At 35.8% G+C, this 19,280-nt stretch overlaps 1 pseudogene; it reads right to left on the bottom strand.

Annotated features, from left to right (window-relative positions):
* LOC107702825 (membrane-associated guanylate kinase, WW and PDZ domain-containing protein 1-like) overlaps nucleotides 1–19,280 on the bottom strand; it is a 76,937-nt pseudogene that overhangs the window by 26,148 nt on the left and 31,509 nt on the right.

The following is a 19,280-nucleotide window of genomic DNA, read 5'->3' as shown; positions in this document are numbered from 1 at the left end:
CATACGAGAGAGAGAGAGAGAGAGAGAGAGAGAGAGAGAGAGAGAGAGAGAGAGAGAGAGAGAGAGAGAGAAGCAGCAGCCTATAGAGAAAACATAAATATCCCTTTGTTTGTAAGCACAGTGCTCTACTGCAGTGGGTGGCGAAGAGACATGTGGGCTGTTACCTATGTGAAGGGTGGAAGGTCCTCCGGGAATGATGCTGTAGATCTGCAGGAACTCCCTCCGCCTGCTGCCTCCCACTATGTTGAAGCCGAAACCCCGTGAACCCTTAACCAGATGAGTGTGAACAGAGAAGCCTTTCAGTTCACTCGGCTGGTCTGTAAACTCTGCCACTGCAAAGCAACAAGAAGATGGTTTAAACGGAACAGGCTATTAGGAAAAATGAACCAAGAGTAAAGAAAAGAGGAAATGACTGAAATTACATAAGATGAATGGTAAAAGGTGAAGCAAAATATTGCATTTTTCCAGAGACGAGTGAATCTAAATTCTGTCCCGGTAGCTCAACTGGTAGCACATGATGCTAGCACTGCTAATATCATGGGACCAATTCCCAGGGAACACACAAATTGACAAAAATATATACCTTCAATGCACTGTAAGTTGCTTTGTAAGTCTTTAAGTGTCTGCCAAATGCATGAATGTGAAATGTCTGAAGGAAAAGAGAAGTAGAAGCACAGAGAAATGTAAGCAATATGCATGTCTGAGCACAAACTGTTCAAGCGTAACATGTTAAACAACAGAATTGCATGCAGCACTGTAAGAATTGGTCGGCAGCACAAAAAATTCAAAACTACCACATAAGGCAGGCATGGAATTTTGAAGTTGTAATGACCATCTTGTTATTAAAACCTAAAATATGTACATTCATACCGCCCTCTCCAGCTAGCTATGATGTACTGCATCTTATAAACAATTCAGAGCAGAAACATACTATTACATTTTGCAAACATTTGTACGCTTTTCTTATTAAAGAGTACTAAATTGCTAAATTATACTATACCATTATAAATTATACTAAATTATTATAATACTTACCCCCCTAATTTAGGTATGCAAGATGAATTATTGCCATTTTATTATTTTTTAATAAAAAAGTATTAATATGCAAATTATATTTTTTATTGATATGTCAACACAATACAGTTTACAAAATAAATGTCTGACATTTGGTCAGTACGATATTGTTGCTTGTCATGACATGAATAATATTAAAGAATTAATACTGTACTATAAAAGTTAACGTTATTTCCAGTGTTATTATCTGAATGAGCTTCAGTCTTCATTTTGTGTAATTGCATGGAAAGAACGACCAGTACATTCTTCAAAATTACATTGTAGTCACACAAACATGTTACGCAAGCACGAATAAACAGATACTTAAGAACATGTCAAAATCTCCATATGTAGATACTACTAAATTATACAGAAATATTACTACCTGAATTGATCAATGTAACAAACCAAAAATTAACCAGAAAGGGCCTACCTTACAAACATTTTTCATGGCTTTTTAGAAGGGAAAAATGTTTTGCTCATTGGTGATATTTCATACCTGTTAAGCTTCAATGATAATTAAAAGGAGGGATTTTTTTTTTTTTTTTTTTAAACAACATATCATGCACTAAATGTTCTTCCACCTGACAGATATCACTGAAACAGGTGTCATGCTGATCGCACTGTGACAGCCCTATATACACTTTATTAACAGCAGAAAAAGGAGTCAGGGAGAGCAACCTCACACTTTTTTTTCTTATCAAATACCCTGTCAAGCAAATAAGATAAAAACAGTGCATATACTAAATATTTATGGTTATTTACATCTAAACTGTTGCATGACCTAAACCTGAATGGAAACAAGGCAAAAAAGCAACATAAGAATAGAATAGAATAGAATAGAATCTTACATCCAGTCATACAGACATTCTCTCTGCTGTGAGCTCGACGATTAGGCCAAGAGGATGGCTTTAGATGATGGCTGCAGGACAAACACATAACACAAGATGTCAGTGTTGTCAAACAGAAAAATCATTTAAATCACCACTGTAAATGACTGTAGGCAAACAGTTCTACACATTTACACTTAAAATAATTGTGTTGTTAATATGGCAGGTTTCCAATTATATATATTATGTTGTTCTATAACTGATTGGTTGCAGGTTCTGATGGAAGTCTTTACTTTTAAATTGGAGGAGAACATATTTCCATATTCTACCACTTGGTTGAAACCAAATTATAGAGATGTCAACCAGTACAGGTTGAGTGACATTCCCTCATCCTCAAAAACAAGATCAAAACTGTGCATGGTCAATAAAATAATGGATAAGGTCAAATGGATTTTAAAAATCAGCTGTATATTTAGTGCTCTAAATCTTAGGGACTATCACAGTATAAATCATTCATCTAGACATCATTAATCTTCTTACTCATTGTAATAGGCGTTCCCTGAGTCGCTGTACATCTCCCAGTTTTCCGTCCCTGTCACCCGTGCTCCTCTACGGGGTCCGAGCCCATTCTCCAAGGCACTGCCGTCTCCTCCTCTTGAATCTCGTGATTGGCTGGGGGAAGATGTGGGGGCGGGGGCACTGCTCACCCCGGCTGAACCACCTAAAATGCCAATGAAGAGAAAACAAGACTTGTGAAATGACTTGGCTTACTGAAACACAAAGACTATTCTGGCTGAAAGCTTCAACTTCAACATTCATTGAATTATTATTCTAAGTCATTCTCTTTTCTATTTATTTCTAAATGGGTTTATTTTCCCTATTGGACACATGAAAGCAAGAAAACACAGCTAAATGAAACTATCATTGTCACGTTGCACACACACGAGGGACGAGGAGACGCTGGAGAATATGTTGACAAGACTTTATTTACAGGAACCAAGGGAGACGAACTCAGGAAGACGTACAACAGTGGACAGGAGAACTTGGGACACGGACACACACGGACACACACGGACACACACGGACACACACGGACACACACGGACACCTGGGAGCAATGAAACCAAGGGAAACACCTGGGACAAATGAACTAAACTAATCAGGACAGGAACAGGAAACTAACCAAATAAGGGCATGGGAAGGCACATGGGGAGCAGGACACACACAAAACATGGAACAGAGTCTGACAATCATTGTGTATTACGATTTTTTTATGTTTCTATTTATAGTTTGTCATTTACATTTTCATTATATCACCCAAGATTGTGTGCGTGTGTGGTCCAGGTAAACCCTATATTGTGGGGACCAAATGTCCACAAGAACAGTAGAACCTGAAGTTTTTGACCTTGTGGGGTCATAATAGATTTTAATTCAGTAATTAGAATCATTTCAGTAATTAAAATACATCACAAATGCAATTCATGCATAGTTGCTTGAATACTCGAAGAGCATGTTTTTAATTTCTGCATTTTTTTTTTTTTTTTTAATTCAACAAATCAAAATATTAAGGTAAGTCCTGAATTTCACAATGAAGCTTAAAAAAAGACAAAATAATTAAATTCTTAAGGTTTTCTTTTCAAGTAGTTTGGCAAAATCTTTTGCATCATAAGTAAATAAGCAATTTTGTCTTAAAATATAAGGTAATTTAAAATGTTTATAGCTCATTTAGATCAGGTTGTGAAATGTCATCTGTTACAAGTCCCAAAAAACTTTAAAGATGATTATGAATTACTTCTTAATTTTATTTGTAGAAAAATCCTTTTTAACTTTGAAAAATATATTTTAAAAATAACGATGAAGGTAAGGAAAATATTCATTTTAACTCGATGGTTATTAAATACTTAAAAACTGTTTATGAAAATGGTATAAAAACATTGAATCATATGAAACCAACAGGAACATAAATAATTTCTAAGAACTTGACACATTTTGTGTTTTAAACTAAATTTAAAACTAACATTTCTGGGAACTCCTATTTGTCACTGACACTTCAAATGCGTTAAGCTGTCATAATTCATGTTTCTACAGACACAAAACATTGTGTTTATCACTATATCAGTCATCACAGGTTCAGAAGTGACGTTTGTATTCTGTACACACACACAATGATAAAGTAGGAGATAATAAAATGTGTTAGTCACTCCCACAACTTTGCAGTATGTGGTTGTTGTTTGTGTATGTTCTCTCACAAATTTGATTCAGCTAAAAAGCAAAACCAAGTTTTCCTCATTCTACAGTCTAAAGGAAATCGCTTCAGTGTCAGCTGTGAAATGTACTGTAAGCAGGGTCAGCATCTAAGAGACGGAGCAGTACATTTAATCCATAGAGACAGATCGGTATGTAAACCTCCTGTTGATTCAGTGGCCTCAGTGTCATGCTTTGATCGATGCCTCTGTCATCTGTGCCACTGCCCATGGGGTGAAGACACCAGGGCCAGACAAAAGTGCACAGACAAACAAAACCCAAGTGAAGTTATGAAAGAGTTGACTGGACAGTTTTGTCGGCTTGTAGTCTAAACTCTAAAATGTCTTCTGACAAACTATAGGGCTAGATCACTAACATTTTTGTTGCTTCTTAGAATAAGTCGTGAATTTTTTACTGTACCTGAAACTGCAGTTTACATTTAACTGGAAAACGAAACTGAAAATAGTTTTGGATACTTAAATACACTTTGTAATAATGTCAAATGAAAAGCTTTACTTAGCAGTACATTTGAATAATCTTTTGTCATAGTTTAAAAAAGTACACCTATTTTCATGTGTTGGCTAACATACGAAAGCATCTGTAACAAACTTAATCATAATTTTAACTGTAGTGTGTTAATATTACATTTAAAGTTAATATATTTTAAATGTACTAAATTGCAGCAGCATCATTAAAAAAAAAACATGATGTTTCAAGACATTTAAGTATATATTTATTTACCATAAATGCTTTTCAGTATATTCAGCTGCACACTTAAACCATATTTCTAATACAACAGAACTATAAAATTGCATATTAAGACATAAAGTTCTACTTAAGTCTCAAAAAACACTCTTAAGTTAAATTACTAATTGCATTTAATATAAATTTAAACTATAATGCCTTTTCATTTTAATTACAAATAGCATGCAATTAAGTGTCCGAAAACATTACATTCAGTTTGCATTAATATTCTTAAATAAGAGTGTATTATTTCCATAAGTACTTCTTTTAAAATTATGCTAAAGTGTACTTGAGTGTAGCGTCTGGACCAATCAAACACACAATTTTTCATTTGATTTAACAAATCAGTTATTAATTAGATTAACAAATCGTCACAGTCCCCTCACCCAATAAACTGGATGCCAGGATGTCTGCAACGACACCAGGCCCCCCCTTGGTCCCCATGGCAACCACGACACCTCTGGTAGACCAGATCCATTTACGACCTAATGGCGGTCAAGTAAATATCTACAGCGGATCTAAATATTTATAATTAATTATAACTAGTTATGATTAATTATTCATATTTCCCCATGAGCTGATTCGCTACATGAGTGTTCTTTTTCTCAAGGGTAAGCTATAGCTTTTTCAATTGTTTTGTGCCTCTATAAATGTATAACTCACTGCAACTAAAAAGCCATTGTCCGTATATGGAAATGGCTGTTCAATTATCTATGGAGAAAGCTGTTCGGCTGCTAAACTGAACCTGCCCCTCATTCAATAACTATTCATTAATATAAAGACATCCTCTTATATCACTTGAACTACCATATGTGCTTGTATACAAAGAAAAGTGGATATGAAGGATCCCCAGCTGGGACCTGAACAGCTGCAACCTGCACTCTGTACCGAGGTAATTAGCATATTCCCACTAGAATCATAAGCCCAGCTGTAAACAAACACACACACACTTGGCTGGAGTGTCATATATATATATATACACTCTGTCTGCTTTAACAGCACTGATATTTACCAGGAGGAGGGTGATACCATGAACTCTGGCATACAGATGCTATTTTAGTAATCATGATGGATATGGCCATGAATTTTTAATTTTTATTCCATATACCATATGTTATTATATATTCCATATAGTTCATGTGCAGAAAAACAAAATATTTTTTTATGGTTAATAATTATTTAGCCAAATGGAATGTATTTGTATTGTACTTAAAGTCCTGCTTCCAACACATCGGTCACACAGAAAAACCTATCAGCCGATACAATAATTTAAAAAATGCCAAACATCAGCCAATATATCAGCCTTGGCAATACATCAGTAAACCACTAATGAAATAATGCTAAATGGTTGGTTTTTGATTTCTTAAACACTGAAGTATGTTTCGTGTGAACATATGTATCTGAAAGTATCACGGAAAATCTGATTACTTGTGATTCAAACCTATTAAAGTGGCATCACCATAAACTTGATCTCAAGTCTAGGCGAGCAGAAATGGTGTTGAAGATACTGGAAAAGTCCAAATGAAACCTAACTAGACAGACATAATCCTGGCAGTGCTGCCATCTTTATCAAGGTGGGAGCATCCATGGCCTGTGGAGTTTGTAGGTCAGAACAGCATCCTGTCAAAAGTGTGGCTGGTGGGCAGACTGCAGTAAAGCCCAGATGGTCTATGACGGGGATCTAAGCTGTTCAAGGACCAGTCTCTCAAAGGTCTTCATGAAGTGTGCAGTTAGTGCAATCGGTAAATAAGTTTTAAAGAATGCTTGGAAGCTCATTATATTGCAAAAGAACCAGTGCTAGGTCTATTTCTCCAGACTTCAGGGAGAACAGAGGCTGATATTGATATACTATATATATACTGACCTTTTATTTGCTCTGCAAAGCAACATTGATTATACAACGTCTGTCTTCAATACAAATCATATGTACTTTAATCATGTCTTTGAAAATATCAAATATCGAAAATCTGTGAGATTCATAACAAGATAATTCTGTGTAATGATGTGACAAGCCTCTGTGATATATTATAATGTGTTTTGTGCCCACACATTCTCCTCAGATCCAAATGTCAGCGAAAGGTGGAATAATAATAAAGGACAAGAAAACCTGAAATATAACACACAGGACACAGGTTTACAGGCTTCTCAAGAAGAAAGAGAATATGTTAGAGCTCACAACAGAGCGGGATAACAGTGACTGAGAAAAGCTGCTGCTATTATTTGCCTGGTAACAATTCTGCTGTCACTTTGAGCATGAAAGACAAGGGAAAGAAAGAAAAATTATTGCCACACTCGCTTATTTTGATTTCATACCAGATTTTCCAAAGAAATCATGGGTAATGACAAATAATTTGTCCATTTTGTGTTTGTATGTCCCATGTTGTCCATAAGTATATCCCATATTGTTCTGAAGTATAAGACTTCCAAATGTAATAGAGATCACAGAATTATAATGGAGATCACAAACTGCATTTTGTAACTCAATGAGACATCACCGGAATACCATGAAAAACCAGAAAGAAAATGTGGTTTGGATCCTGTACTTAAAATAAATAAATAAATACATATATATATTTTTTTAATAATATAATATTATATAAGTATAAGTATAATTTAAAAGTTATACTGTACATTTTAAAGTAAACTTTTTAAATAATAATACAAAATAAATCATATTTTGTAAACCTATTTCATATACACAAACCTACTAAAATACTGAATATACAGATGTTTGAGAATTTCGTAATCATTTGCATATTGCAAATAGGCATTTTATAATCAACGTATTGAGTGATTGTACTCTCATAAACAAATTTGGGGGAAAAAATGAATAAACACAAGATGTATGCTGTGAGTGAAGGGTATTCTTCCTACCTGATAGACCTGAATCCTCCTCGCTGTTCTCTCCCTCCTCGCCTGCTTTCTCCAGGTTGCTGAGGGACTTGCTACGTGTGCGGAAGTTTCTCAGCAGGTTGCGGTGCTCCTGGTAAGTGATGGGAGGACTATCAGGATTGATGTGAACCGGACGAGGGGTTCCGTAGTAGTTCCCTAATCCAGTAAATATAAAAAGCATGTCATTCAGGTCTTCCAGGAACAAGGATTTAAGGTTAGATTAAAGCCATGGATATGCGGTATTATTTATTGCAGAGTAAATCAATAGCTTTATTTAAATACAAATATCCAAGAGGAACAACACAATCTTGCAATCAAGGTCACATGATAGTCCTTTATATTGCCATAGTATATTCTCTAAAAGCATAAAAACCACTTCAAGGATGGAATACTATACAACAGGACTGACATTATATCTTCAGACCTTTCAACAGATTTGAACCCTGATCTCCATCTGGTATTGATTGAGTAACTTGCCTTTGCAGTGGTAAGTAAATCATACCTTGCCGTGTCGGCAAGGTGAGAATGACGTTTATGGCATTTTGTAAATGCAGCAGCATTTTTTATGCTAATTAATTTTATTCGTTTAATCAGGCAAGGTAGGTGATCCTGCCCCTGAGAGCCATAACTCACATGCTAAAGGCACATGTGTCACAGAGCCCACAGTAATGATGCTGAAAGCCCAATGAGCTTCCCATCCCACACTGAATATTGAATTGCGATACATTTGTCCTGAAATGCCTATTTTAGTGGGTATATTACCTGTGTAATGGACAAAGAGCTTTTATGTTTAGTATAAACTGACGTTGTGTGGCTCAAAGTAGAAACCTGACAGCATTTCTCCAATTTACAATAATAATAAAAAAAATATTAGTTACTTAAAAGCTACGGCTGATGGGACAAAATGAGATAAACTGAAGGGAAATCATATTTGCTCATAGGCCACTTATTCTGTGATCAGTTTTACTTCATTATGTGTGATATCACTTTATTTTAGACATTACAAGACCACAATCAGGTTTAGCATGATTGTTTAACCATATTAAAATATATTAAGATATTAAAATATAATTAAAAAGGCATATTAACCAAATGAAAAAAATACTGAGCAAAAAAATTTTTATTACAATTTTCATTGGACTTATGCTGATATAATATAATATAATATAATATAATATAATATAATATAATATAATATAATGTATGGTCTCAGACTTTTGGCCCCATGTCATCATATTCTCTCAACATCATTGTCTCGATATCATGATTTATTTGTCTCATTGAAAACAAAAGTTATTTAATAAGTTATTTATTAGAAATTCCTGGACAACAATTTTCCATTAACAACAAAAGTCCATGATGACCACTGTCAAGCTCCAAAAAGAACAAAAAATTATCATAAAAGGGTCCATACAATTTATGTACAATTTTCAGTCTTCAAAATACAGAATTATTTTGTGTGAGAAACTGAATAAATGATGATTTTGGGGCGAGTGATCCATTTAAACTTAGAGCTGTTGTATAGATAAGTATTGCCAGCACAACAGCTGTGTTGATGCATGTTGATGTGTGTAAATGGAGCTCTTAGAACTGTGAATCAATAGATCAACACTAGATACAAAGCCCCATAGATCTAATGCATGACCTTAAAAAACATCCAAGGAACATTCAACAACAAATAATGAAATAATTAAGTTGCACTGTAATTCTATACTTCCTCTTCTTTATATTCATAAATTATTCAGGTATGGGGCTGACCTTTGAACTTCCCGCTCTCCAACAGTGCCCCCGACTCCTCCAGCGAGAAGAACTCCTCAACGGAGACAAAGTTATAGTCGACTCCCGTGATCTCACCGTCTCGTGGCTGTCTAGTCGTACCTGAGGGTGACATCAAAAAGTAAGGGATGCATTAAATACAGCAAGCCCAAATAACTTACAGAACTATTGACAGATTGCTGACCTGCACTACAGCCTTCAGCTCAATTTGCGCGCGCGCTCTCAGATTAGGAAGGCATCTTATCCCCTCTCCATCCAGCCTTGACTGACAAGTTAACAGGGCTATGAACAGCCCAGACCAATTACAGCGATCCAGCCTCGAAAATCTGACACAGCCCTCCCTCTTTCCGCAGGCTTTGAACGGCTCCACACTGACACAACATCAATCACGGATTCTTTATCACTCTTCTACCACACACACAGATCCTACCTCCTTTCTGCCTCAATATCTCTAATTAAGAGTCTGATAAGCGAAATCCCCCAGTACATCACAACATGAACATTAGTCCCAGCGCTTCACTTGGAGGTCCTGCACTCTGCAGTGTGTTTGTTTGTGTGTGTATTGATATATTCACCCGCAGCTCACACAGCCAGGGGCCTGCTGGAATGATTAGACCGAATTACTTACCGCCACACCCACCACACGGCAATCACAGCGAGACAAGAGGACACTTGGAGCGAGGAGAGCGAAATGCATCGTCTGTCTAATTTAAGGCTGGCCTCAAGGGTGTGTGTGGGAGCATGTGTGTGTGTGTGAAAAAATTAAGCAATGCCAAATGCACATGCAATGAGAGGATTCTGGGCCAGGATACTGCTGTGAATGCTGGAAAGGTCTCTACATATCACGTGTTGTGCATTTGCAAACTGTGTGTCGTGATGCATGCACAACTGCGTGTTCGTTTAACAATCAGTAATATACACGATGACTTTATTGATGTTATCATCGATCATTGTGAAGACGAGCACACTGCTGTGTGTTTTGCAGCGGCAGGCTGCTGGTGTTCGGACTGTATTGAGCGGGTTTCTTCCATGCCAGTGGACATGTAACGAGATGGATATGGTTAACAGATGTGGGAAAGAAACGATCAAACAAAGTTCAGTACACAAATATATGCCAGAAAGAAGAGCAAAGGCAATTCAGTATGCAAATATTATGAGGACAAATTCTTTAATAAACATTCTCTGTGTCTTCATGGTAAAATTATACATTTGATTTAAATTTCCACAAGAAATTGAAGCAATTTATTTGTCAATAACAGTCAACAGATTTGTTTTGTTTCTGAAAAATAAAATGAAATAAAAAGGTAACTGTGACCTTTCTCCTAATTGTGCTGTTATATCTCACAATTGCAATTGCACTTTATCATAAACGTGACTTTAAAAATACATAAAACGTATATTTCAAACATTCCTACAATTTATCTCATTCTCACAATTAGCTTTATTATTTCTCCTAAGTTTGATATATATTTATTGTGACTTTTTCACAATTGTGCCTTTATGTCATGTGTATCTTTGTATCTCACAAATGCAACTATTATTCCCAATTGGACCTTTATGTATCACAATTTTATATTTGTATCTCAAAATTCTGCCTATTTTTCACAATTGTGCCTTTATTTCTCAAAACTCACCAGTGCAATTATTTTTCACAATTTGACTTTTATATCTCAAAATTGTGCCCTTTACATAATTGTGCCTTTATATCTCACAATTGTATATTTATTTATATCTCAAAGTTACAGCTATTTTTCACAATTGTACCTTTATATCTCACAACTGTATATTTATTTCTCAAAGTTATGACCATAACTTTAGATCTCAAAACTTTGCCTTTATATCTCAAAACTGCATCTTTATATCTCACAAAAGCAATTTTTATTCACAGTTTGACCTTTATATCTCAATATTGTGACTTTTTTCATAATTGTGCCTTTATATGTCACAACTGTATTTTTATAGGCAAAGTTAAGCTATATATTTGCTATATAAATACTTATCAAACATGCTTTTTGGAGTTATCATGTAGCTTGTTATTACTGTTTTTTTTTTTTTTACTTAATCCAACGGCAAATTTGTATATTTTAATATAAATATACAGTAGTAATGGGATGGCAATATAGTCAGTAGCATCAGAACTGTTTCTGGTCACTGAAATAGACTTGAAAGGCAAACAACAGCTTGCTACTATTGCCAAAATATTCTTCTACAGATCTTCCACTCTTTTACAAGTCTACAAATATCAGCAAATTCCCAAAGGCTGGAGAGGATTTCAGTTATACTTCCTAACAGACACCATACAAGCTCAGTGTGAATAATTCTCTCAGAGCTCCAGCTAAGTGATTGAAGCACACATCAGAGACATCAAGAACACATTACGGCTCTCTCCCTCCATGAATTAATAATGAGCTCGTTAATTGTTTGTCAGGTTTCTGACCCTTTGTGTCATAATGATGACCTACTATAAATAACCTCACCGTGACCTCAGCAAACCTAAGGTCCTTCTTATGACAGATCGAGAGACCTACAGCTAGACAAGAGCAAGAGTGATACTTCAGTTCACACTCAGCAGAAGTCTTCCTTCTACATTAGTAAATGGGTATTCAGCAGGGCATACTGATACAGCTTATTTGCACTGTGGTGGAGGACCACAAACTATCCTCACGGCACAAACACAAAGCAAACTAATGACAAACACATGATGCCAAAGGGAAAATGATGCAACTTCAATCAATCTTTGATGCATCAGCTTAGCAGCATTGACGTATAAAAGAGTTTTCAAGTAATTTATACTTTTCAAAATGCAGTCAAACCAGCTGAATTTGAAAGTTCATTGTACATCATACAAAAGCAGAGTAATCTGTGCAGTGGTCAATCTATTCTCTAAAGAGACCCCCTCTGTACTCACCCATTATAAAAGCCATTTAATTTGATTCTATTGCATGAATAATTGATAAACGGCCAACTGTTTCTTAATTCCTTTAAGTGGTTTAATCATTTATGTCCTGCGCTCCTCTTTAGCAGTGGACCACGTGAACTCTCTCTCAGCCTGCTGGCCCAGTCGATGTCTATTGTTCAGTGGCTTTGGTTTAATTGAACAGCAGCTATATTTGTTTTATTCTAATGTGCTCTCATTTGGAATCAATACAAAATGACTTTAATATCTGAAAACACATCCTAAAAAAACAATATAATCTGTTGTGGTAGGAATCAGATGGACATATAGTGAGAATGAATTTACTGCACTAGAAATTGATATTAAAACCTGCTTGTAGGCATACTGTTGAGCTCTTTATGAACTTGGAATGAGGAATGATGGGATAAACAGCATTACACAATCCAATCCAGCCAGAAAATACAATCAGAAAGTGAATTAAATAAACATCAAATGAAATACAAATATGAAAGTAAGATGTTAGCTGAGGATTTAAGTATTCTACTGTATTTTGAATGCATTACTGCAACATATCTGCATACTTTCCTGCTGCCTACAGCTATATGAGAAAGACATTATCTAATAATGGTCTGATACAGTCATACACTCTAATACAATCATTATACTGCAGTCATTTGACTAGACACACACTTGTGCTCTTAGTGAGTCACCTTGCTGTATAAAGCTGCGGTCACGTGATTCTATTAAGCACAAAAATATATCACACACAAATATTGGGCAACATAGTTTATATTTAATTTGAAAAAAATTTGGTATTGAATGAATTACATTTAGACAGCGGATATTCAAAAGAAGCTACAATTACTGTAAATAGTGCTGGATACCATGTGCACCGTATGTAAACAGATACAAATAGCATCATATTTACACTAAGTGCAAATACTGATACATGATATTCATACAAAGTTTAAATAGAAATCATATGCTGTTTGCACTAAGGGTAAATTATAAAAGCAATGGTGGATAGAGTTAGTGAAAATTGCCTTCTGTTGGCAATTTGCACTTAGTGTAAATAGACAGAGCCTTATTTTTATTATCATACCCTGCTTGGAATATTCTGAAATTGGCTTTTCTGTGAAGAATATATGCAATACTGACTTTTTTTTTGGCTAAAGACAATGGGTCCACTCACTCAATGCAGATACAAGCAAAATATACTCACCACAATATAACATCCATCAAAAATCAACATAAGGATTTAACATTTTTCATTTTTGTCAGCATATTCAAGGTCAGGCTTTGACTCTGGCTATTTGCATTGATTTATTTATTTAATTTTTGACCTTAGATCAAGGCGTGATGGTTTATGCATTCACTTCGCCCCAATTACCGTCAACAATACTGCTGCATACATCGGATAGGTAAAGTATGACTACCAAGCTGGAGGCATCCAGACTGTTTACTCTGCTATTTTCCATCTCTGTCAGATGAAACTAGAACTCTCAGCCGGAGGCCCCGGCAGGCCTTCCTGTCCACTCTGCTTAGCCAAACTAAAGCCGCTTCAGGGTCAGGCTGAGAGATCTACACAGTTATGCTAAACTGAAGGAATAATTCACCCAAAAATGCTAATTCTATCATCATTCACTCATGTCGTTCCAAACCTGTATGACTTTCTTCCTTGAGTGAAGACATTTTTCCAGACAATGAAAGTGAATGGGCACAAGAGACAATTGTTAATTTTCATTGTATGGAAAAGAGCAGCTTGGACATTCTGCTAGATAAATAGTATATTACGAAAGCATTTGGCTCACGAGTCTGAACAAAGCATTCAAGATACTCAGCTGTCAGAAGAGCTGAGAGAGCTGGTCTCAGAGTATAAAAAACATGTAAAAGCCAAAAGGGTAACAAAGAGTGTGAAAAGATATGAAAAGAAACTGCTGACAAAATGAAAATGTTCCTATAAATTTACACAACACCTGCCTGGTAGCACTGCATTATAATAGCTTTGCTATTATTACTAACAGTACACCTCCATTATTGTCATTACATATTCACTACAGCACTGTGAATGAAATTTGTATTATCAAATGACCTGCATTGAAATGAGAGAAATCTTTATTATTTGATGATTCATAAGCTGTTTTGCAAATTAAATCTGTATCATTGGATGTGAAGAAACTTTCTATTATTTTTGTGTTAGTGTTGCAGAAATTATGCACTTTACCTTAAAAGCATGTGAATAGAGTGCTTTTTCATTTCAACCACTCAATGAAAAGATTGTTTGTAGTTGATTGTTTCACTTTTTATTTCGTACTTGGTGTTAATGGGACTTTCAATGAGAAAGCGACTTTTTAAAACAGTAATATAATGTATACATCATACATACAATAGGAGTAACACAACAATATAACACATTATTTTAAAGTAATGTTATCAAACACAGATGAGCCAGTTATGTGTAGCCTACAGATTTTCATATATTTATTAGTAATTGTCTGATGCAACTTAAAGGGGTCATATGATGCTATTTTCAAATATCATTATTTTGTGTATTAGGTGTAATAGAATATGTTAGCATGCTTTAATATTCAAAAAGCACATTATTTTTCACATACTGTACATTATTGTAGCTCCTCTATGCCCAGTCTTTCTAAAACGTGTTGATTTCTACAAAGCCCCTCTTTCCGAAAAGCTCATTGTGCTCTGATTGGCCAGCTGACCCAGTGCATTGTGATTGGCCGAACATCTCAAGCGTGTGTCGGAAATGTAATCGTGAGCTTCAGCTTCCAAAGCAATTATAAAGACAGTTAATAACGTTGTATAATATTGTCTTGGCAAAGTTGGAATTGCCCCATTTTTTAGAAACAGCCTTTGTGCACAGCTGGTCGTATACTCTCCCAGGTTCAGAAAACTGTTCCGTAAAATGCGCAGCACAAGCTCAACAGTTCTGTTGTACAGACGGAACAGTGTTGCAAATAAATCTTAACCACTGATTCCTAATTGTGTCCACTTTCGGAAGGCTAAATAAAGTGCTTTTGTTTTCGCATTGAAACACACAGCGTCTCCATGACATTGCGGTTACAACACCATTAACCACGCTTTCTTTCTTTGCGTATTCATTTGGGTGGCATTATGCAAATAACAACATCATCATTATGTCTCTAGCTAAGGAGAAATATCTGAGCACAGTGTGTGATGCTGTTGAGATCTTTTCTAAAGCTTTAAAGGAGACAAATATGAGAGATCCAGAGTCTCTTGCTGGAGAAAAATCTGAGCACAGTGTGTGATGTTGTTGAGATCTTGTTTGAAAGATTGGAGGAGACAATTATGAGACCACCAGAGTCTTTAGTTCAGGAGAAAAATCTGAGCACAGTGTGTGATGATGATGAGGACTCTTCTAAAACTTTAAGTGAGACAAATGTGAGAGTGTTAGAGTTTTTCTCAGGGGACAAGTTTGAGAAGCAGGAGACTCGAGCAAAAATTTCCATTCAATGTTAAAATAACCTAATTTCTGTCTAGAATATATATTTGAGATGTTAAAGAGATCTCACTTTTGATTTTTCTTTCCTCTGGGATAAGACAATATAAGAATGAGGAAACAGACCACTTTGAAAAATTAATAGAAAAAAAATCAGTGACTGTAGGAAATTGGAAGCATTAGCAAGACGGCTGCTCACTGGGTGGTCTTGTTTAAAGGACTTTGATAAGTTCTCTGCATGCAAAAACGGACATCATAGTCACATTCCTCTGAACAAATCTGTGTCCTTTAAAGCTTTGACTGCCTTGTGATGATTATTCATAATCTGAACTCAGGTCACTATCATAATAGAATCAGCTTTTTCAAATGCAATCTGTCAGTCTGGCAAATTACGCTGTGAAATCAGTCTTAATGTGATAATCAGATACAGTATCTTGAATATACCATCAAAGAGGGCTAAATGTAACGTCTCCAATTATCATTATCCCCAAATATTGCATGATATTGCAACATAGAGTATTATCTGCAAGTTCAAATACAATGGATGACTGAAAATTAAACTGCACAATGGCTAAAATCATTATCACACATCAGCAGCTGAAACATCTGCAAACATTCCTGTTTGTACAAACAGCTTTTGTTCTCCAGGACTAACTGTAGCATTTTTAGATGAGGACAAAATTGGGAATTAAAAGTACCTAGCTGTAGGGGCCCTATCCTATAGCAGACTGAGATGAAGAACAGTGTGTTTTGTGTGTTCACTGTTCTGTGTAAGTATTTGAATAATGAATGTTTGAGGGTGTCCATGTGAGAGCAGCACGTGCGAATCTTGAAGTGTGTTGCTGTATCACAAATGAAGCTTATGTGTGTTTTGGAAGAGCCAAAGACAAGCTCAAAGGCATGCCTGCAGTTATTGTTTATGTGTGTGTGTCTCAGCAAGCAGAATGGCACATGACGGGCATCGTCAAGCTCGGCATGACCTACTTCACCGTAAATCAGAGATTACCCCACTCAAGTCTACGCAACATTTCAAACACACTCCCACACATGCTCAAACACATGTGCAGAGCCAGACGGCATCATGTCCTCTGGGCGAACTATGAGAACTGACTGAAAACTTTTCAAACAATGTCTGAGGAACAATGAAAGAGAAAAACAGAGCGCCAGCCTCACCAGGAAGTTCCTGAAGTGGCCACGAAAGTTTCACAATGTATTCAAAGTGCCCTTAAGGCAAGTCAGTTCACTCGGCGGCCATCTTCCCAGATAGCACATGTACGTCTGCAAGATATCGATTAAAGATCACTTCATCTGGAAAGCATCTGCTGTGTACAAACATCTGATAGATGTCTTTAAGATGTCAGTTTTACATGCATTCTAAATCATAAACATCTTAAAGACATCTTCTGAACGTCTATTAGACATCTGATAGGAAACGTCCTATAGACGTATAGCAGATGAGAAAACACTCATCAAACAAAAAATGTCTTTCAGATGTAAATGCAGATAGACGTCTCCGTGACGTACATGTGCTATCAGGGTTGGTAATACCCCAGACAACTACTTTCTATGTAAGTAATAGACATGTACATAGACAAGTACAGCTCCTATGAAATTGAATAGGGAATGGCTAAAATCTCCAAAACAGTTTCTCAAGATTCTGCTTAAATAATTTATTTCAAATCAGCAACAAAATCTGACAAGATTGATTGACAGCTTCTTTACTTTAAATCACACTATAAACCTGTATTTTTTATGGTTATCCAGCTAATACACATTTTAGAGTAAACAAACTCTATCAAAAATGGTGACTGGATCTTTTAAGTGAAAGACAGGACTTATATACCTATGATCTCCCCCTCCTTATATGTCTCTGGTAATAATTCCGCTGTAAAAACTAGCAGAACTTCATCTACTTAACAAAAGCTTATGATTTTGATGGAGGTTAATCCAAAACTGTGTCTTATCGCTGCACAAAGATTAAAATGAGAAAGAAATTACTCAAAATATAATTAGGATTTTAAAATTCAGTATAAAGGGCAGAGAAAAATGAAGCAACAGGGAGTTGAGTGGAACAGAGGGTGTGAAAGAGAGACGACTGATTGAAAAGAGCATGAAAAGCAAAGTGAAATGCAAGGAAATGTTAAGAGGCCGTCTTCAACGGTTCTCACTCACAGAGCGTCAAAGATATGCATTCAAAACACCACTGCTCATATTAAAGGATTGTATAAAGTATAAAGACGGTTTCTTCAAACATTTCTTAGGGTTCCATTAGAAATAATACAGCATGTTGGGTTTGAGGATGAGAATGCCATGTAAATAATGACAGAAAAAAAAATTTGTTTATTTGGTAACTATCTTCACCTTTCCCTTCGCTATCTCTCTTTCATTCTCCGCATCCTTCCTTCCTCGTCGCAGTGAAACCAATTGGAGCTGTCAACACCTGCTTTCTATTAAATGGATCAAACCCCAATTAACACTTCATCAGAAAAACTGCAGTACCTTGAGCTTGATCAGTCTGCGTGCAAGATGTTAAGTGCTATTGCATGAAATAAGCTCATTTTCTAGTAGTTTATTGGGTTGTTTAAACTTGTGTGTGTTTGTGTGTTTAACCATAGAAAAGAAAAATTACAAATGAATTAATGCAATGAGATTAAATGAAGCAAATGGGGACTTTTGCTTTGGTCTTCTGCTTCTCAGATTTGTCTCCTGAGAAAAAGACTAAGAAAAAGAGATCTTAAGATCATAAAATGTAAATAAAATAAAAAGGTTATCAGATAAAATGAAAAGATTTCAATATTAACTAAAACATTTTGTTCAAAATTTTCTATAACCAAATTATCCGAGTTAGACTTTCCACATTAATTTAATCTGATATCCTTGCTGTATATAATGGTTTCTAAATAGTGATATATCTATAGTGTCTCATTTGGTTTTATTTTGTCCTAAGGACTTTCAAGACAAACAGCTGAGACAAAGTTGATACCTACAGGCAGTAACAAAACATTGCTCTGTTTGTTTAAAGGGGTCATATGATGCTTTTTTAAAGATCATTATTTTGTGTATTTGGTGTAACAGAATATGTTGACATGCTTTAATGTTCAAAAAACACATTATTTTTCAAATACTGTACATTATTGTAGGTCCTATATGCCCCGCCTCTCTCAAACGCTTCGTTTTCTACAAAGTCCCTCCTTCCGACAAGCGCAGTCTGCTCTGATTGGCCAGCTGACCCAGTGCATTGTGATTGGCCGAACACCGCAAGCACTCGTCGGAAATGTAACGCCCCTTACCATAATCGTGAGCTTCATCTTTCAAATGTAAAGACAGTAAATAATGTCATTAGTTTTACCATCAGTTCAAGCCCGAA

The sequence above is a fragment of the Sinocyclocheilus anshuiensis genome, unplaced genomic scaffold (assembly GCF_001515605.1).
Source record: "Sinocyclocheilus anshuiensis isolate Anshui unplaced genomic scaffold, SAMN03320099.WGS_v1.1 scaffold366, whole genome shotgun sequence".
NCBI classification, from domain to species: domain Eukaryota; kingdom Metazoa; phylum Chordata; class Actinopteri; order Cypriniformes; family Cyprinidae; genus Sinocyclocheilus; species Sinocyclocheilus anshuiensis.
The sequence above is the reverse complement of the archived record's forward strand: the minus strand, read 5'-3'. Positions and strand labels throughout refer to the sequence as shown.